We start from the raw sequence: 23068 nt of genomic DNA, 5'->3' as shown, positions 1-23068 counted from the left end.
TACTGTATATACTGTTCGCAACCAATGAAATAACAGACGCTGCAAGATGCCACCTCTGAAATATCAGTAGAGATATTACAATAAATTAACCACTTCTGTTTAAATAAGCAAAAAAAAAATACACATACAGAACCATGGTCTGACAGTCAACGCTCCCAAACTGACTGAGACTTTCGTATTCGCTGACCTGATAAATTAAGTGACTCGGTGTATCGCCTCATCAGAATATTCAGTATTTTGCAAAGTGAAATGTCTGGCACGGAATGTAATCACTGCTGGTAGCCAGCTTTTTTCCTCGCCTTCTTAATTTCTTCGTTTTTAGGTTCTTATTCTTGTTTCTTATTTTCTAGCTTCATTTACTCTTCGTATTCTTCCGATTTTACCCTTTTACTTTTTATCAATTTTATATTCTAATTATCTTGCGTTTCCCACATATTAATCGATGGAGAATAAGATAACAATAAACTGAAGGATTTCCTCGTCCAAACCCTAACGGTCTTGATACGATAAGTAAATAATGAATCTATGTCACAACTTCATACCTCTCTCTCTCTCTCTCTCTCTCTCTCTCTCTCTCTCTCTCTCTCTCTCTCTCGTGGGAACGCCAAATGAGTTCTCCACAGGGAGGTTCATGAACCAATGCATATGCATCTCTCTGTCGGCCGACATGGTTATGTGAATTGCTAATACTTAATTTCATTTACAAACTTTGACGAGAGACCCTGAAAATTGGCGTCGGGTCTGAGCTGCGATTAAATTCTGGAGTGGATTGCCGAGTAAATATGAAACCACCACCGGGGAGGTAAATTTCTATTTGAGAATAAGAATACACACAGACGTACATACATTCTTATTCACATATGCAATATTTTTTTTTTTTAGGCTTACGACCTTTCTCCCTTTGATGGGGTGGTTCCAGAAGGTAAGAATCTAAAGTTTACATGCATCAAATTCGCAAGGGATGATGCTGCGAGACTCACACGCCCTTTCCCTATTACTAGTCTACTACATGAATAATAGTCCCGTCTCCCATATTACAGCACATTTTTACCTCAACATCGTCACAATCGTCGTCGCCTCTACTACATACTGAAGCAAAGGGCTTCATTGGTTAAAGGATAGCCGCTCCTTGTCGCTGCCTACTGATTTTTCACCCAAGCCAGACGTCCAGAGCTGAACTTGAGGTACTATGGTTTTGGGTTCCAGTAAACTCACAGAAATCTGTATAAACTATGCTGAAACCATTACTGATACTAGGCCATTCTAATAATCAGTAATAAAAGAACTACTATACAAAGATCTCTTAGCTTATATGCAGTGACGGAAGTAGTGAAATATGTCAAGCTATGGAACTTTTTGACCACAGGATGGACATTTGGGTTGCTTGATTCGAAGACCTGTGGCCAATATTATGAAATCTATTCAATGTAAACAATAACACTGGAGTATAATAATAATAATAATAATAATAATAATAATAATAATAATAATAATAATAATAATAATAATAATAATAATAATATGAAACCATGAATATTGAAATCCACGATATTTTTTAAAACCTAAAAAATACAAAATATCAAAGTGGATTAAATAATATATATATCACTTAACCTTCTGCACAAACTAAATAGAGCAAATTACTATTGAATGTACATTATTTACCAGAATGATTTTTTTATGTTCAACATTTTGTGTTCGAAGCAGTAATTACTGCAATAATTGCTTCATAAATATTGGAAATACGGTGCCTATACTATTGTGAAGTTTACTATTAACTCTGAATTTTTTATGCGAGCAAAATATTCTAAATAATCTTACTCATATCCTATTTAACGTAAAATATTCTTATTTATGTCCTAATTACACGTATAACATTCTTACCTGTGTCCTCATTACACGTATAATCTTACCTATGTCCTCATTACACGTATAATGTTCTTACCATGCCCGTACTACACGTATAATATTGTTACTACGTTCTTATTACAAAGTCCTTATTAACGATAATATTATTACCTATGTCCTAATCGCACGTAATAATATTCATACCCATAAACTATTTATAACTATTTATAAATGGGCCTATTTGAGTGCCAAATATTCTTACCTCACATTTGTGTAAAATATTATCTTTCATAATTTTAAGCTTACCTGCAACGTTACACAGGCCCTGTCTGTTTATAAAATTGTCTTACCCAGGGCTTGGTTGGTATATTAACTAGATTAAAAAATCTTTATTAATAATAAAATGTTAAATCCAAGGAAACGATTCCTAGTCTCATATTTATGTCTTGTAAACTTCTTTAATCGACATTTTCATGGCAGATTTACTGAGCCTTTTTACGCTGGCGTTCCTCTCATTTACAACAGTCGAACGATAGTTTAGGAACAAAATATCGACACACGATGAGTTTATATTATATATTTTTATGGTGAAACTTTTCTATAAAAAAAGTTTGGTTTTTCTTTTTCTTTTTTTTTTTCTGTATTATGACTCCGACCCTTTTAACTATAGGAAAAAAGCTAATGGTTGTTTCTTTATGTTTGAAGAATTAATGTCTGAATGTTACATCTCTGCTTTCGCAATAATAATAATAATAATAATAATAATAATAATAATAATAATAATAATAATAATAACGAAGTGGCCATAATTATCATACTCTTCATTTACTCGTCTCCTTATAAACAATATTCTCTCCATACCACTCTCCAGGATTTTCAAGATACGGTCACTAACTTTTTATATCTTCTAATTGTCAATGTGCAACACAAGTCATTTAATAATATTACCTACTCTCAATAGAAAAAGCTTTACCCACATTTTATTAATATATATATATATATATATATATATATATATATATATATATACACATATATATAATATATATATATATATATGTGTATATATATATATATATATATATATATATATATATATATATATATATATATATATATATATATATATATATATAGATGAAGAAAAGAAGACCTAGAAAGGTAGGATAAAGATGTGAAAAGGGTATCGCGAAAAATGGGATTTAATCTCTAGGTATGTGCAACATATGGGTCAATGGTTCATTAAGTAATGAAGGTCAGCAATAAAACATGAATTTGGCAGTAACCATGTTTTTTTTCTCGGAAGCAATCCCTTTTAGTGATTATTTCTAAAGCTCATATCACAAAATACAATTTTGTAACCCTGTCATGTCCTTTAATCTAGAATAACTGCAAAAATATGATAATAACTGCAAAAATATGATAAATCAACATCCACAACACTTGAGGGCTCCGCCAGCCACGGTGCAAACCTCAGTCTAAAGAAAACGGAGCGTCGCGAGGGGTAACTTATCAAACCAAACTAAACTGCTTCCGAGAGTAACTTGGCGAAAGATTAATCATTCACTCACTTTTCGTACAAGTTAATTCACTTCTCAAAAGTGAGCACGTTTGAGTAATTGCATCGGTTGTGCTAAAAACGCCATGACTTATGATGCAGCGAAGACGGAATGCAATGCAAAGCTGCAAAGACAGCCCATTCGTTCTGCAAAGTATGAATAGACGAACAGGAGTGACTTGTTCGGTTATGACGTTTTTATTTATAGCTGCTTTTGTTTGTACCGAAAATATACGGCTGGGAAGACCTGTATTTCTAAAATTCCCAGCATTTAGCTTTTTTCTCTGCTAAAAGAACAAATACACTGCACACACAAAAGTCAGTGACTTCATGAACTACAGGATTATTTGTCGGTCCATTCCTATAATAAATTTAAATAAAGATTCATACAAACTCTGTGTGTGTGTGTGTGTGCTTAATCAGAAAACTAAGTTACCTTCAGTAACACCAAGCTCTGAAAATCACTGTTATCCAAAATCATTCTCTCTCTCTCTCTCTCTCTCTCTCTCTCTCTCTCTCTCTCTCTCTCTCGTTTGTGAGCGTATCTCAGAAAATCCTAAAATCCATCAATCACCCCTCTCCGACTCTACATATAATACTGTCTAAATGCAAACTCCCCACCCTTCCCAAATTGAAAGCACTTCTCCAGAGCCTATATGCTGCACAGGGCGCCTAGGGACCTCTCCCTCAATTAACCGAGGCCGGAGGTGCTCCCAGCAGGTATTCGGCCGGCCCGCCTAAATACAAATAGATTACGTGCAGGCGGCTACATCCAGCACATACAACGCTGTAGACTTCCAAGGCTTTGGGCTGTGGTTCACAATAGATGCAATGTAGAACATACATTCCGAGTGTGTTGCTACAGCAATGCATACACCTTTAAACCTTTAAACCCCAGATCAACTTTAATGTAAGACCATTCCGTTGGATAAAATGTTGAGAAAAATACCAATGTAGTTCTAGCAAAGGTACATAACTCTGGCAATTTCCTATTGACAAGTATTTGCGAAACCCAAAAGACAGTCACTTTTAGTAAAGGTCATGTTGTCACGTTACGGTTACAGTCATTAACCTTCGAGTAATCTAAAAGGATTTCATTAGTGGAGCATGCACGCCAAATGTGGCGCTTTCTCTCTCTCTCTCTCTCTCTCTCTCTCTCTACAATACTTCGAGAGTTATGGCCAAGGTTAAAGTGGTGTACAGAATCTACGGAATTTGGACCCATAACTTTTCCTTTTGAGAAAGTCCAATAATAATAATAATAATAATAATAATAATAATAATAATAATAATAATAATAATAATAATAATAATAATAATAATAATAATAATAATAAACACGTATGCACCAACGAACAGCAGACGGACTGTCTATTTTGATATATATATATATATATATATATATATATATATATATATATATATATATATATATATATATATATATATATATATATATATATATATATATATATATATATATATATATATATATATATATATATAATTATGCTTTTTATAAACTGCAATATGCTCTTCATACTTAATGTGCTCAGTGCACTACTGATGCGACTACACGAACCATGTATATGACAAAAGAGAAGAGGGGAAGAGAGAGAGACTCGAAACGAAATAAACGCAAAACAGTATAAAGTTAAGAAATACTGAATCATTTAGCTTCGAGTAAGAATGCAAAGTCAAAAATCTCCCTCCCCCCCTAGCGCAGTATGCGCCACAAAATCCGGCACATGCTGGGCCATGGAAAATTCATTTGCATAAAGAGCTGACGTGTGACAGAGATGCTTAGAGCGGACGAAAAGACAGACAGAGAGATAGACAGACATACAAACAGACAGACAGCCAGGCAGACGACTGTTGGATAGAGCAGGAGTTAAAAAATGATATGGCGCAGCAAAAATGCCGTTAAGAATAAAGGCATAATGCTGCATAGGGATAAAATGATTATTGTCGTTATTCTGCCGAATGCTGGATGTTTAATTATTAAAAATGATTCTTACTACCTCTGTTCAGCTGAAAGCTGCTGTTGGAAGGGTTCAGACTTCCTCTGTTCTCTTCACATTTTAAACGAACGTAAACGCATAAATTCGCAAGTGCATACAGAATGTGAACTAATAAAATCGCATGTGAGTACAGAATGTGAACTAATACATTCGCATGTGCATACAGAATGTGAATAAATAAATTCGCATATGCATACTGAATAAGAACGCATAAATTCGTAAGTGCATATAGAATCTGAACGCATAAATCCGTATGTGCATACAGAATATGAACGCATAAATTCGAATGTGCACACAGAATATGAACGATTAAATTCGCATGTGCACACAGAATGTGAGCGAATAAATGCTTCAGACATTGACGGCCTTTCGTCTGCTAATATGCGAGGAAATGCTAGTGTTCAGAACAGTTTCTGGCGGTGTCTAACAAACCACATTAATCTAACTGGTGGTGACAGCGGGAGAAATGAAGATATCATGATGCGCTTATAAAGAAAAATCAGCGCAGGTGAAAAAAACGGACCGATATTGTTTTTAGGTAGTTTGTACGAATTGAGTGGGATCACAGATCAAATGAGTTCAGTTCTATACAAAAGGGAGACAAAGGATGCAACAATCCAATGTGACAGCAATATTCCAAAAAGAAACGAATCTTCATTCCAACATAAAGCGTTGTACCGGAGACAGAAAACAGGAAACGAGGCATATAAACATTACCATCTATCATTTCACATACATATTTAGCGAAACGAATAAAAGAAGCAGTAGCATTCATCATACCAAAGTGTAACGTAATAACGGAGATAGAAACCAGAAAGCACGGCATATAAACATACTATAAACACTGCCATTTGTTATTTTATATACTCAGTAATATTAACAAAAGAAACAATCTGGACAGTCAAAATAATAATAAAATTGAGTACTTCCTAAATAAAAATGCAAACATAAATATTCAAATCTACAAAACACGCAATATATATATATATATATATATATATATATATATATATATATATATATATATATATATATATATATATATATATATATATATATATATATAATATATATATATAATATATATATATATATATGTATATATACAGTATGTATGTATGTATGTATGTATGTATGTATGTATATACATATACATATATATAATTTATATATATATATATATATATATATATATATATATATATATATATATATATATATATATATATATATATATATATATATATATATTATGAGTAAAAAGTAAAATTCATTTACTTACCAGACCGTAAGATGATGGTCGCCCACTGACCGCTCAAATATCTGTGAAAAAAAAATAATCATTTCACATCTTTGTAAAGACAAGACAATTTACTTCATCCACGTCTACCTTACAGGAAAATCCCTTACTTGAAAAATCAAATAATCTTTAATAGAATTTCACTACTAAGAGATGCGATGATTGACAGCAATCTTCCTGGTAAACCAATTATACCCTGTTTGAACACACTGGACTGGTATAATTAAATTTTGATAATTCAATCAAAGACACTAGAGGAATATCTTGGATAATAATCTTCACTAATTATTTTTTTAAATTTCTCCCCGTTTACCTGAAGCACCAAGTATTACCATTATGTATTCAAGTACAGATTACTGAGCTGAATGCAGGGGACCAAAGAATTTAAATATTTATATCGCCTTCGGGCAATGAGTTTTGTTTTCCTTCTTAATATCACCAGAAGGGAAGAGCCACTTGAAACGGTAGAACCACCTCTCTCTCTCTCTCTCTCTCTCTCTCTCTCTCTCTCTCTCTCTCTCTCTCTCTCTCTCTCTCTCTCTCTCTCTCTCTAAGGAATATGTGTATTTGTGTGTGTATGCATTCATACATATATACATAAAAACATATATGTGTGTATATATATACATATATACACATAGCAGTTATACACCGCTTGAAACAACAACTTAGCCTAATTCATTCCCATAAACATGAGAGAGGTTTCCCGAGCATAAATAGCGCTCCAAAAAATGCAAGCAATAGTATATGAGATAAAAAAAAAGACCATAATAAAAGCAAGCACCTTCATAATCCCACAAATGAAAATGGCCCCGAAAAACAAACACACAAAGAACAGAGACTCATGGCAAAAATGTTCCATTTCGCTGAACGCTGAATGTGCTTTTCCTGTTGTTGTTGTTCTTGATTTTCTTGTTGTTTTCTTCTTCTTCTTCTTCTTTTTATTTCTGTTTCCCCTCCTCCTCCTCCTCCTCTTACCGCTAATTTTGTTTCGCTGTGTTTTATCAAGTCCGACATCGTATGCCAAAAACGAAAATTCATATTGATGATTTTTTCCGACCTCAAAACTAAATGAATTGGTTGTGTTACGTTCAAATAATGATCAAAATATCTTAACTGAGGGACATGCTATTGCTATAAGTGCAATTTCAAAGAAAAATACAGTTATTATACATGAAGGTTTAGGGTGAACTTCAGGGATAGGCATACTCCCCATCTGTCGTGCAAATACGACTCAAATATTCTACTTATTTCTTTACCCGGTGGAAATTATGGATTCTCTCAATTGCTACTTGTTTGTACTATTCCCTAAATCAAACGGAACCAACAAAACTCATTACATTCCACAGAATGTCCAGATTAAATCACACAGAGGTATAAAAGTCATAATACGATTATTATAATGAATCTTATCATTCTCATTGTTACTCTGACTTCACATCAGCAAATATTAACCATGAAATATACTCTGCTACCCTAATATCAATCTGATTTGGAATATTTTGTTAAATGATTAAAACAAATCGAATAGTATACAAGAAAACGTACAACCAGTGGCTAAATTCATACGTGAGAGAGAGAGAGAGAGAGAGAGAGAGAGAGAGACCAATGGCTAATAGCTTTCATTAAGACAAACACAACACTTATCACAAAGCCAAACAGACCAATCCCCCCAGTTTCTGGAACACAATGGGACTAGGAATGTCTCTCTCTCTCTCTCTCTCTCTCTCTCTCTCTCTCTCTCTCTCTCTCTCTCCCGGACTTCAAATAGACTCTAACTACAGAAAAGGCACTGTTCCTGCCACCAACAGCCTATTTCTATCCATTCCACAATTCAGGAAATGCAACCCCAGCAGGAGATTTACGCTTACCAAAAAAAATAAATAAATAAGGAAAGATAGGAGCTTTACCAATAGGTATTTTATACCCAGACTGTAATCCATTAGGGATTAGGCCTACGCTCTCGCCCCCAAAAATGCTAGCCATTTAGCCTCTAAAACACAGACTTGACTCAGAGTATATCAAGAGAGAGAGAGAGAGAGAGAGAGAGAGAGAGAGAGAGAGAGAGAGAGAGAGAGAGAGAGAGAGAGAGAGAGAGAGAATAATGAAGGTGTTTTTATGTGAGGAAGCGAGTGAACAAAAAATAAAAAGTCACCCTTGGAATTCTTACCCTTAAATACACACTTCAACCATTAGGGCTCTTCCCCCCCGGCCCCCGGCCCCACACCTCTTTTACTAAAGGTTAGACGTGTTGATATTTGGGGAGAGTTTCAAAAACGCGGATTATTTGAGGCAGAAGGCCACAGTGGTGCTTCTACCCCCAACTTAAAAGTCTACCTATGTACCTTTATTTCAACAGGATTCGCAGCTTTCTTTTTCCCCACTTCCGGGCAAAACCCACCTTCAGTTATTTGATTCATTCGTAGTTTCTTGTATTATGAACACAATATGCTTTGAAGGTGAGTGTACAAACGTGGAAGATCTCGTATAATTTTGTGTGTGTATATATATATATATATATATATATATATATATATATATATATATATATATATATATATATATATATATACATATATATATATATATATACATATACTGTATATATGTAAACATATATATATAATCATATATATATATATATATATATATATATACATACACAAACACACACACAAATATATATGTATACACATATATAATAATAATAATAATAATAATGTGTTTATAAATATATATATATATAATAATAATAATAATAATAATAATAATAATAATAATAATAATAATAATAATAATAAATATAAACTGAGGAAACAGTATTCCAACACAGACAAAGAAGAAGAAACGGAAGAAGCAAAACCCTAAATCATGAACGGTTCCAGCAAGTGAATATCCTCTTTAGCAAAGAGTGAATCACTTCCCTCAAGATCCTCCTCTCCCTCTCAGATTATCCACTAGTGTCAGCTGAAGCAGAACCTCATCAACTAGATCGCAGATTATTTATGTGAAAACATGACAAAAATTCACATTGGAAAAGCTGAGTGCTTGAAGGTTAGGGCTTCGGAAAACTAGCAAAAGCAATAGCAGTTTATGTGGGAGATAAATACGAAGACTTAGTTTATCTTCAGACAGGTCACAGATTTGAAGATGGTTTTCTGAGAACGAATTATACAGTTGAAGGAGGGACATTATTTTTGGACCTATACAGTATTATGTAACTGATTCATTTTTCATTGTATTATCAGTTAACAGAAAAAATTCTATTACATACGTGAGGTATAAGGTGGCTCATGGAAGAATAAAAATATGTAAACTACAGTATAATGGATGACTTCGTGCATTAACAGCCAGATGAAGAAACAATTATTATTATTATTATTATTATTATTATTATTATTATTATTATTATTATTATTATTATAACTCAAAATATGTATACAGTAATACTAAATTATAAAAAAATGTCATTAACTCAAAAACTAGCATGCGAAACGGTAAAGTAAATCAAGTACCAAATAAAACATAAAGAAATCAACATAAGAAAAAATACAAAAATGAAGGCAGTATTTATGAATAAATTTACAAATAAGATATACAAATAAATGGTGGCTTATGTGATAATTACATAAAAAGACAAATAAAAAAAATATACACAATAGTGAAGATATGTGTAAATGAACAAATAAACAAAGTAAAACAGAAGTACTATATAAACAGAGAAAATTAAATTAGGTGAATTAAACAAGTATTGTATATATAAACAAAGGTACAGCACTACGTGCCAAACCAATAAACCAACAGGCCCAAGAAAACCAAACGAAACAAAACACAAAACCCAACAGTGAGGAAAGGAGAGGCTAGTCCTTCCCTTCCTGTCTTCGCCGTACGAAGTGGAAACGCTCCTAAAAAAAAAAAAAAAAAAAAAAAAAAAAAAAAAAAAAAGGGGGTAAAATGACGGATAATTAAACGCCGGAGTGTTTTCCCTTGATTCTAAATTAGATTAGAGGAAGTAACGCCCCAGATGATAAAAAGAAACACGACCATAAAAAGGAGAGAAGATAAATTGAACGTACGCTCACGAGGAAAATGAGACCAAGATAACATAACGGCTAGGGCTGGTTAGCTCTGCATACTTCAAGACACTGTGTGTGTGTGTGAGAGAGAGAGAGAGAGAGAGAGAGAGAGAGAGAGAGAGAGAGAGAGAGAGAGAGAGAGAGAGAGAGAGAGACAGGAGTTATATCTTAAAGAATAAATTCTATTTTTTTGAGAGAGAGTATTAGATTATGGTTAACTGTAGAGGGAGGTTCATTGTTCAAGGATACCATTTTCCTAGGTAGAGACAATTTATCATATGCATATTCATTCTATTTTATTTCCAAATCTAATTCACCCTGCGCCGTAGAGGGGTGGTGCCATCAGTGCACCTCACGGGGTACACTGTAGGCATTACTAAAGTGGCTGTCGTCTCCCATAAGCCTTTTACTTGACTTCCATTCCCACTTCCTCTCTTCAGTCTTGCTGTCCAACCTCCTTAACTATTACCTCTTAGTGCAACTGTGGAGTTTTCTCCCAATTCCACCTTTAGATCCTTGTACATCATCTGGACGTCTTCATCTTGCTGTCCAACCACTCCAACTCCCTCTTTTCACTGTCTAAAGGGCTGAATGGCCGATATTGCCCTAGTTCTTGGCTTGACAGCCTAAATTTTATCAATCTAATCTTATTCAGCGTTCCCATAGCCTGGTTTGCCTTAATAGTGTTTAACTAAAATTCAAAGATAAAAAGATATCAACATTCCTAAATATATGGAATATTCAGACTTCATTCATCTATTCTCCAATTATCTTTATTTCATTCCCTTGAACGTACTCTGTCCTCATCATTTCTGTTTTCTTAAGATTATTCTTGAGTCCCACCTGCCCAGATATGTAATGCATCCTATACAGCAAGCTTTGTAGACCTTCAGATGTTAACCTGGTTGCAACAGCATCCTCTGGGGACTCCAATCCTGCCAACAGCCTATTTCTCATAGATTCTACGTGTATTGTATGGTGATTACATTCATATATAACTTCCAAGAAAGCTGCAATAACTGTCGCTACCACTATTACCGAATCCTGGAACCTCTCGGCGTATAATATCCTCACTCTATATTTACATACGAGGCAAACTCCCAAAATGTTATCAGTTCTCACCAATAACCTCTGGTGCATAACCTTGTTAAAAAGATAAACATGCCATCACAACAGTATAACTTTCTTGCCGGAAATAAGTTTAACAACACGTTTACATTCCACTGAGATCGATAATATGGAAGTCATAATCAAATGCGTTGCTATTTAATATTCACAAATACATTAAACTTTGAAGTTATATCCTACAACAAAATAGTAATTTGTCTGTTACTTACAGCCTATCTATTTTCATACTGAAACAAGCACAAAGAAACAAGAGAGAGAGAGAGAGAGAGAGAGAGAGAGAGAGAGAGAGAGAGAGACATTGTTTCTCACCTTTCGAGCACCATTTTATGTTCTCCAGTGAGATAATTAACTGAATGCTACTTATCTTTGTTAGGTAAGACACTTTGCAACAGTTCAGAAAACTTTCTCCCTAAGCTTACTTTCGGACGTTGGGAGAGAGAGAGAGAGAGAGAGAGAGAGAGAGAGAGAGAGAGAGAATTTTTCCCTCGTTCCAGCAGCATTGCCTTTATGTCCCCTCCACAGCGTGTTACGGCCGAATAAAATAAGGTGTTGATTACATTCTCTAACCTACTTGGTGATGTGTTAAGCCTAACATTTTCCATAACTTCAGCCGGAAGTCAGGGAAAAAAATTCTCGGTTACTTTTATGAAATATATATATTTTTTTTCTCTCTTTTTTTTTAGCCGCACTGTACTGGCCACGCTTCTCAGAGAAGGTAACATTCCTCTGCAACGATGTTATATAACGTAGGATGCATAGATGAAATTAGGGCGGTAAAGGAACGTATATTTATGAAGATGCAAATGCAGTTTAATTCGCTCTATTCATTCGTGCTATACTGACTTCCGGATTTGTATTTTATAACCCTTGAAAAAAAGATGTCTCAATGACAGATTGCAACTTCCTTATTGCATCGTTTTTCCTATTCCTTCATTATTATTACTTCATAGTCCCAAGATCATTCATTTTGCAATCGTCTTTGTGGGAATGATCATACATGCATGTGTGTGTCTATGTGTGTGTGTGTGTGTCTGTCATTGTCCATCTGCCCTTTCTGCTTCTTAATTACTTCGCCCTTATTTTCATTGCAAAAACAATGTTAATATTTGAAATTTCATTATTAGTCCTAATATCATTACGATGACCATTTCTGATATTATGAGTTGGAGAAAAATACTAATCAAATCAAATCACCATTACTGTTGTTGTTGTTGATGTGTGAACAACTTTGAGTTTGGTATTACGTAAAAAAAATTTCCGCCATATCTAAAATAACAACTCGATTTAAAGTTTCCTCACGAAGAGAAATGCAAAGTCGCTTTTCGCGTCTAGTAATAGTCTGGAAGTCATTTCCAGTTGGTTTTGTGTGACGCATATTCTAGGACAGTCCTTGGGATGGAACTCTTACCAATATAGGATTCCATTTTTACCCTTGCAGTTTATACATGCTATAAATATCGAACGGTTGTATTTGCCGTGTAATGTTCGAAGCAGTGAAGACCTACAGAACAAAAAGTCATGGAAACGTCCTTCAGTTTGACACCAGTAAGGATATGCGCTCTCTCTCTCTCTCTCTCTCTCTCTCTCTCTCTCTCTCTCTCTCTCTCTCAGACGTACACGATGAAGGAGCGTGTTAGTTTACCAGATTTAATCATGAAAACACACATACACATATCGGAATGAAAAAGGTTGGAACGTCCCCCTAAATTTTTTAATGTGTGTGTGTGTGTGTGTGTGTGTGTCAACTATCGCCTTCTTCATAAACACCCTTTGAGATTTCCTAGGCATTTCGGAAAACTGAAGAGAACCGTTGTAATCTACGCAACAGAGAATATGGGAAGGCTAATACGGGAAATACGTAACAATGACGTACAGAAGATATGAAATAAAAAAAAAATTTTCATGACATCAACGTTTTCTTTTTCATGAGCAAAATAAACCTTGGTATCCAGTCAATCTAAGAGTTATTGTATAAATTAAGATGAAACTTTATACAGAGCATTAATTCTCAACAAATCATTTGAATTAAGTATTTATAAAGCAAACTAATTAAGACCCACGCCGCTAGCAAATTCTAAGAATATGATTGTAAGCTGTTGACTTTGAAAAATAAACGGACTTTAAAGAGTTGTTAATTCAGCGGGATGATTACATGTAGTACCATGAGAGAAGTTTACACAAAGACGATGCAAATTCTTCTTCAGGGAGAGTTTTGCAAAATAAATATTAGTGATATTTTTGGACGAATGAATTACGTGTGCATTAGAATGTTAGGAATCTTATATCCGTCTCTGAGTTATGAGAGAAATGTTAATTTTAAATGCTAATGAGCACAGACTCAAAATATGGCGCCGTACAAATCAAAATATGGCGCCATACATATTGAACACAAGCCAAAAATAAAATAATGAAAAGAGAATAAGTGAATCATTGATGGATTTCTCAAAAGAACGAATCATATTGAGTGGGACCAGGAATCTAAAGCTGTGGCACAAAAAATAGTACAGTGCCTATGGGAACTTTAAGTCTATTGTTCCCCTTGTGGTTAAGCCTAATCCCTCCTCCTTACTTTTCCTTTTTAATGCTTTTTTCAGGTTTGTGTTGGAAAAGGGTACTTAAATGCTCGTTCCATCAGATAAGTTTGTTTTGATTTCTCAGATGCTAAAATCCACAAGACATTAAAGATGTTTATGACTGTTAATGACACGCCTTCGACATTCGTTTTACACTTATAACAATTATATATAATATATATATATATATATATATATATATATATATATATATATATATATGTGTGTGTGTGTGTGTGTGTGTGTATATACTGTATACATAATATATACATATATATATATATATATATATATATATATATATATATAAAAAATATGCATACACAAATAATATAAATATACGCGCATACATCAACATTTTATGTTATTCGCGTATGTATATGCATTCTTTCAAATATAGAAGGACTATAAAGATTTATGCGATCCACTATAAATATCTTCATCATAAGAGTCTCTGGTATCTTTCGAACAAAAATCAAACAGAAAAATAAAAAATCGTAAACAATACCTCAGAACTGTTTATTTACAAAACCAACTAATTAAGAACTACACCGGAAGCAAGTTCTCGGAAGACGGTATACACCCAAGTTTCGGAATTTGCGAAAAAAAAGAAAATAAAAATTCTTCAGCGAGCTTGCAAATTCTACGAAGCAACTTCGCAAAGCCAAACGAGATATGTACACAAACGCTGATGCAACGACTGAATAAGAAGGGTTAAATTATCCTTAAGGGCGAGTTTGGCAAAAAAAAATAATTACCACAGCCATTTTTTTTTTTAGGAAGTTTGTTGTTAGCGAACGAGAGGCATTACCTGGAAGTCTGAAGGTTTTGGTGCATTGTGGCAATGATCCTCTAGTGAATTATGAGTTATTATGAATTGAACAAAAATCGATTTTATATAAATAACCCCCACATTTCAAAGCTGAAGAAATATTTAGAAAATTACATATGTACTTTTTTCTCTGGATGGAAGGAAAAGGAACATTATTTATTCACCAACCTTTACAAGGAAAGTCTCTAGAAATGCCTGAGCCATAATTGATAAGTTAGTGTGAAGTGCAAACTGGAGTCCCAATCTGTGGAGGTCGCACTGAAGATAGGATTTCGGGAATGGCAGCTGGCATTATGATACAATGGGATACCTACAGCTGGCATTATGATACAATGGGATACCTACAGCTGGCATTATGATACAATGGGATACCTACAGCTGGCATTATGATACAATGGGATACCTACAGCTGGCATTATGATACAATGGGATACCTACAGCTGGCATTATGATACAATGGGATACCTATGGCATTATGATACAATGGGATACCTACTTTTCAATATCGATAATCATGGAAATGGATACAAAATCCCATTTAATTACCTTTTTTTTAAGAAAACCGTAATGAACTTACATTTTCATTGAATAACAACTTCGTCTAAACAGTAAAAAAAATTTTAAACGCCCTCTCAGTGGCATCAGGTTATTAGGGTATGCATATTAATATAAGCTCTCGTTTAGAAAGGGTCCAGAATAAAACTCTTAGATCTGAATAACAAATTGAATTACATTTTTGTTTCATTTGAGCCAGGTCGCTTTATTTTCAATGTTCATACTTATTCTTTATTTAATTATATCTGGCTAGATAAGGTTATCCGGTTCATTGTTCTGTCGGCATCATTTATATATATATATATATATATATATATATATATATATATATATATATATATATATGTATATATGTGTGTGTGTGTGTGTGTGTGTGTGTGTGTGTATACACATATATATATTTAATATATACATAATTATATAAATAAATATAATAAACATATACATTGAAAAAACAAAGCCAGGGTGACGATACCTCCCCTTTAGGAAGCCTCCGTACATCAAGACTGACTGACTCATTAAGAAAACAAATGATAATGTCACGTGTGCCTCATAAGAGGTATTATTAATACTGTCTCTTATTACCTGTAGCCATTAAGCAAGGTTTTTTTTAAACCCTAAAATGCCTTCTTTATTCATTTTTCCCTCCTAAATCTTCGAGCCATTCATAAGAAAGTCAATCTTGACATGAGACTTAAGTGGTCTGGTTAAGTTGCTTGTTAATTTGTTTGTTTCTCTTTCATGGTTTATTCTTTACTGCTCGATTCCCTTGTCCATACAGGGCTGCATTCCTTGTTGGGACCCTTGGGATTGCAGCATTCTGCTTTCGAACTATGGTTGCATAATAATAATAATAATAATAATAATAATAATAATAATAATAATAATAATAATAATAATAATAATTTGTATGTAAGTAGATGTACCTCTTTTAAGCACTTAGTGTTGAAAGTGATAGCTACATCAGCTGCATTCATATCTTATACAGTTTTTTCTACTTTTCTAATTTAAGCTAATAACTGTAATATGGCGCTCATCTTCAGTGGAGATCTCATTCTTAACGCGCGCCGAAATTTTGAAAAGGCCATTATTAAAAAGACAGAGAAAACTTTATATAATCTGAATACAGCTGATGCAGCTATCACTTTCAACAACAATAATAATAATAATAATAATAATAATAATAATAATAATAATAATAATAACAATAAAAATAATAATAATAATAATAATAATAATAATAATAATAATAATAATTCAAAGGACACTTCTTACTATATCATATGATCGAAATATGAACGAAAATCATAAGATTAAAAAAGTGAAAATCACTGTCAAAAGAATTACGACGAGAAAGACAAACAGATACTCAGGCAGAATTCAAAAGAAAAATAAAGTCCGCCTAATTGGAGCAAACTGAACATTGTAAAGAACAAGGAGTGAAGCACAAATCGTAAGAAGAGTTGTATTTTTACCTTTAAATAAGTTGAAAGCTAGACGGACATCTTGTAAAGAAGTTTATATAAAAATAAAGATGACAGTGTAGTAGAGTTGAAATGAGGGGATATTTTGTTTTTTACTCTGACTTGTTATTGTCTCCTTTCAATAGAACACGAAAGGCATGTACTGAAAAGTATATTAATTAATAACCTAAAGGGTTATCAACTTGACTATTGATTTAATTTACCTTAATTCCCCCTCTAGGTATCTTAAAAGAAAAAGCAAAAGTAAAAAATCCATTATTAAAAAATGAAATGCTGAAAAGTATATAAATTTATAACCTAAAAAAAATCCATTATTAAAAAATGAAATGCTGAAAAGTATATAAATTTATAACCTAAAGGGTTATCAACTTGACTATTGGTTTAATTTACCTTAATACCCCCTCTTGGTATCTTAAAAGAAAAAGCAAAAGTAAAAAAATCCATTAAAAATGAAATGCAATGATAGTGACACAACGCCCCTTTCCTGAAAATGGAAAAGACGCAGCAAAAGCAGGAAAATTACTCTTCCCTGGAAATGAATAAGATTATCAGGAAAGAAATTTCCTTTCTGTGAAAATGGAAAAGAGGGCGTTAAAGTAAACAAACGACTGCAACTCAAGCATAAAAGTAAAGAGGTGATGAGACACACAAACTCTAAAGCTATTAATGCTAAAACAGAATGCATTGTAATTTCTTTCAATTTCCACTTTCTATTCAACTGACAAATGAAGGCATTTAGTGCACACTTTGTTATCTAAAATAAATACAACAGCACTTATATTTTTCTTGATCTCTCTCCCATAAACTGAAGGGTAGATCGTCCACCTCTATCTCTGACATAAGAGAAATAAAAAAATAATAATTAAAATTCCAACAATATGAATAGAAATGTAAGCATTAACTCATTATATCAAAGAAATAAAACATACCAGTCTTTGCATGTCGCCATGGTAAATCTCTCTCTCTCTCTCTCTCTCTCTCTCTCTCTCAAATAAATATTTAATTCATCTTCCCCTAAGACAACTGGATCCATAGTATCATCGATTACTTCTTATTTCAAAGCTAAAGTAAACAGAAGTCACAAAGAAACTGACTTAAATGAGAGTTTTCACCGGAAACCGTAAAATAAAAAAAACAGAAAAGTGTTGGCTTACAAAAATGGCCTTTTTACGAAACAGCCTGTCCGTTCTTACACGGGGGAACAGAATTCAGAATTAAAAAACTACTGAAGAACAACACGTATCACCAAATTCCATATCAGCTTTAATAGTAACAGGCATATTCCCAATGCCAAAAGGCATCACTAGCAAACAGCAGCATCCTGAAATCATAATACAAGAAATTGACCGAATAAAAGTATAACAACGGAAATAAAATAAAACGGCATGACCTAACCTCAAGGCCGAAATGTCACACTAGCGGTGGGATTACCAACAATATGGCAGTCTGTAACCGAGGCTGTAAACCTTGTTTGCTATTTCTTTCTCCCCTTTTACATTTCTAACCTTGGGTAAATTAATTATTCGTCTCTGATTGGATAAAATATTTCATATGCTTTTCTGAGCTCACTTTTTTTTCTTTTTAAGCGCCCAGTGTCCCTTAATTTTGTCAATCTATCTTTGCGCAAAAATTAAATATCAAATTTAAACAAACACCGTTGTCATGAAATCATTAAAATAAATTACCTTGAAAACAAAAATAAAACGTGCTCCAAATGACACGAGAACTGGACCAATTAAATCAAGTCATTATTTCAGCTTCCAATTATAAAGTACATCAACTTGCAACTGAGGAGAGGAACTGTTAGTGTTTGCATGCGCCGAGGTTATAAATAATGCATTTAAAATGTTGTTGCTACTGAACGTGTTTCCTGCCACTAAACCACTGCCAACGTGGGTCAGAAAAAAGTGAAGTATACAGTATATTAGTTTTACCAGACCACTGAGCTGATTAACAGCTCTCCTAGGGCTGGCTCGAAGGATTAGACTTATTTTACATGGCTAAGAACCAATTGGTTACCTAGCAACGGGACCTACAGCTTATTGTGGAATCCGGACCACATTATAGCGAGAAATGAATTTCTATCACCAGAAATAAATTCCTCTAATTCTTCATTAGCCGGCCGGAGACTCGAACTCGGGTCTAGCGAGTGCTAGGCGACAACTCTACCGACCCTCCCAACGAGGAACTTGACGTGGGTCAGAGAGAGAGAGAGAGAGAGAGAGAGAGAGAGAGAGAGAGAGAGAGAGAGAGAGGTGGTTAACACGTACAATTTGCAGGTTCCGAAATATCCCGTTTCAACTCAAAAACGTATTCCAGATGAAACACGTATGCATCGAATAATAATCACAAAATGTAAGACGTTTCATTTACAGAAACGCTTCATCTTAACAGACGCTTTTGGGGGTCTGGCCTTTCTGATAAGTAACAAAGTCCGTTAAGCGGCAAAGACTATATTACAGCCTGCACTTGAATGTTTTCTAGATAGTTTATAGTTAACAGCGATTCCACATAGCTCCTAGCCTAAACTAACCTGTTTTTACACTTAACAATTAAGATATATATAAAGAAATTTACCCCATCCAAAATGGTAACAGGGAAAAATAATCATAATATGGTAGCTGATAAGTACTGAAGTTGAGGTACGTTAAGTTGAGGTATTATACAGAAGTTCGTTAAGTTGAGGTATTATATAGAAGTTCGTTAAGTTGAGGTATTGTATAGAAGTTCGTTAAGTTGAGGTCCTTTAAGTTGAGGTGCTGGTGTACATGGCATGAGTCATACAAAGGGATAAAAAAAAATACGCAATACCCTCTCCAGATATGACCTCAAGCCACGGAATGTTGCGGGAAACGCGTCGTACAAACGGGCATAAAATCACTTCCAGACTGTATTACTGGGGTCGTCGAAGAGCGAACTCGGCGTTTTCGTTCCGGGACAAACGGTAAACTGCGCCATTTCCTCGGCTCCAAAGCTTCCTGGATATCCGCGGACGAAAGGTTCGGGAGAGCGAGGGGCGGATATCTTCTTTTTTTATCTAAAGAGGCTGGAGCGATGTGAGTGACCCTGGGATTTGGAGGCCTTGATAATAAGGAAAAATATACTATGACAAATCAAATAACTTTAAAACTATAACAGAAAAGGGGGCAAAATCACACTGGAGAGAAGGATAGTGCACAAAATATCCTTTATCTCCTCGAAATACCAAAGTTTTTCGGTGATATAACAAAATGAGAGTAAGATAAGGAAGTTAACCTCCCGAAAAATCACGGTTCTTATATGTTCTGGCGGTTGTCTTGACCGGACGTAGCAGAAAACGAGCTCAAAAACTAGGGAAAAATACTCCTAACTGTACAGTGGGTTACTGGAATGGGTTGCAATGAGAAAGATAAATTGCAGACCTCGAGAAAAAACAAAGAACGACAGAAGCTAGACTAAAAAATATTCCAGAAAAGTATAGAAAATAGTGAGGAGTGAGGTGGAGTGAGCACAGTAGCGTGATGAAATCATTAAGAAGACCCATAAAGTGAATCTTTTGCCACAGTGTTACAAGAACCTTTTTGTATTTGCAATACGACAGATGATGAGGACTAGATCCAGTGTTGTTTTTGTAACATGTGGTACTATAAGCTGTGCTAAAATTGCATATGCGAACAAGAGAAGGCAAAAAGACGTTGAAGACTCAGACTATTATAATCTTCCTTCAATGTTTTTTTTTATAACAGTTCTGTTGAGTTTAAGGGGAAAATTTCTCTTCTTAGGTGACTTTGTAACAACTGGTGGACCAGCTTTCCAAAACATATACTCTGCTGACATTGGTAGTCCTCGACTTACACAGTTCAGTGAGAGCCATGTTTGGAAATTCTCATAAACCCTCTACTCTTATAACTCTTTCTTCCTTTCTTCTTTCCTGGGCTAGAAGGGGCCATTAGGTTCCTCGTTCAATTGGCCTTCGCTTTATATAAAAAAAATATACAAAAACAAAGCGAATAGTTGGACACATGCAAAACTTGAAAAAGTAAGACTCTCTTCAGTAAATGTAAGAAATGCGCAAATAAAATCACGACATAAGGGAATACAGCTTCAGGAAAGACAACAGTTTTCTAATAAGACGACGGAAAAGAAAAGAAAAATCTAGACTGAAGAAAAGCACAGCCTAATTACGGAAAGCTTTCCTCCTTGGAACCAGAAAATAAAATTGTCGCTCAGGAAATCCACAAATTGGAAAAACATTCGGAAAAAAGTTTGCACCTGTGAACCTTGTCCAGAGGCTCCTCATCGACGGCCTGTCCTCAGCATTCCATTCCAAAATATAAATAAATAAATAAATAAATAAATAAATAAATAATTAAATAAAGGCAAATAAACAAATAAATAAATGAATAAAAATAAATACAGGATCTTCGTGTTAAAATAGATAGAGCTTCATTCTGATACCGTTGAAAACATAAAATGAGTATATTTACTGTAAGTAAAATCAAACTTAACTCTTGAGAAATTAAACCATTCATTTTAAACACTGTCGAAGTGAATGGAGTAGGTCTAAAAACAAGGGGCAAAATTTTAACTTTTAACATCCAAAGAAAAGGAAAATTTGATGTTCTTCATAGAAAAGTTATATAACCCAAATTTACGGCAGGAGTCTCAATTACGCAGTTGAAAGACAAAGTATGCTGCATTTTGAGTGTAAAATAATACTGAATTCAAACTCATACTTTCACATGTAAAATTGATTGCCCACAATAACTTGAATACATAACGAAATTCCCTTTGGCATACCTTTACATTTCCAAGAAAGAGCAATTAATAAAAATATTTTAAGAGTGCACACACCGTGCTTTATGAAGTCACTGAAATTATTAAAATGCAACGTACTTGATATTGTGAATAGGACAAAAAACCGTGTGTTCCGTTGTTTCTTCTCTCAGAGCACAAACACACACACACACACACATACATAAACTAACAAATCTCTAAACACTTAAAAATATGCTTGCTTGTTTACCAAATCATTTTATGGGTATGGGTGGCAATTACTGAACCCTGATTACTCCCCAAACCCCAACCCAACCATGTCCAGAAAGCAAAAAAAAAAAAAACACGATGAAACTAAAAACTAGAGTATAAAAAACATGAGAAAGTCAATAACCTTTTTTCTCATCATCTAGGCCTAAGGCGTCCCCAGTAATATATCTGGGGGGCCGGGGATTTCTTTGACATTCGCTCTCGGGCAGTAAAAACAACTCGCCTTAATTCATGGCGAAATAAGAGGCCTCACTCCATTTTCTCTCGAGTCTCATTGTGACTCTTTGCTAGTTACTCCAGAGGCCTACAGGACGCTCTTGTTTTTGTGCTGTCTTTAATAAGCCATTATGTGGACCTTCAGCATCCAGTGCCTATATAGATTTTTAAGAAGGCTGCGTTTCCCCCGTTTTATTTGGTCCCCTTTCTATGAACTTTTACTTTTTGCTACCAAACTTGGTGTTTTATTTGAATTGAAGAAAAGATTAACATAGCTATGCTTTAAAAAATTATATATATATATATATATATATATATATATATATATATATATATATATGTGTGTGTGTGTGTGTGTGTGTGTGTGTGTGTGTGTGAGTGTGTGTGTGTATAGTATGAAAAATATATATGTATATATGGAAAACGGAGCACATTTCAAAAAATATCCATAA

The 23068-nt window shown here is 34.0% G+C and overlaps 1 long non-coding RNA gene across 1 annotated transcript in view; it reads right to left on the bottom strand.

Annotated features, from left to right (window-relative positions):
* The window catches only part of LOC136845610 (uncharacterized), a 162419-nt gene that overhangs the window by 79688 nt on the left and 59663 nt on the right, over positions 1-23068 (bottom strand). Inside the window, exon 2 of the long non-coding RNA XR_010855199.1 lies at positions 6710-6750. This is a non-coding gene — a long non-coding RNA (uncharacterized lncRNA). The remainder of the gene's footprint in view (positions 1-6709; positions 6751-23068) is intronic.

The sequence above is a fragment of the Macrobrachium rosenbergii genome, chromosome 14 (genome assembly GCF_040412425.1).
Source record: "Macrobrachium rosenbergii isolate ZJJX-2024 chromosome 14, ASM4041242v1, whole genome shotgun sequence".
In the NCBI taxonomy this organism is placed as follows: Eukaryota; Metazoa; Arthropoda; class Malacostraca; order Decapoda; family Palaemonidae; genus Macrobrachium; species Macrobrachium rosenbergii.
The sequence above is the reverse complement of the archived record's forward strand: the minus strand, read 5'-3'. Positions and strand labels throughout refer to the sequence as shown.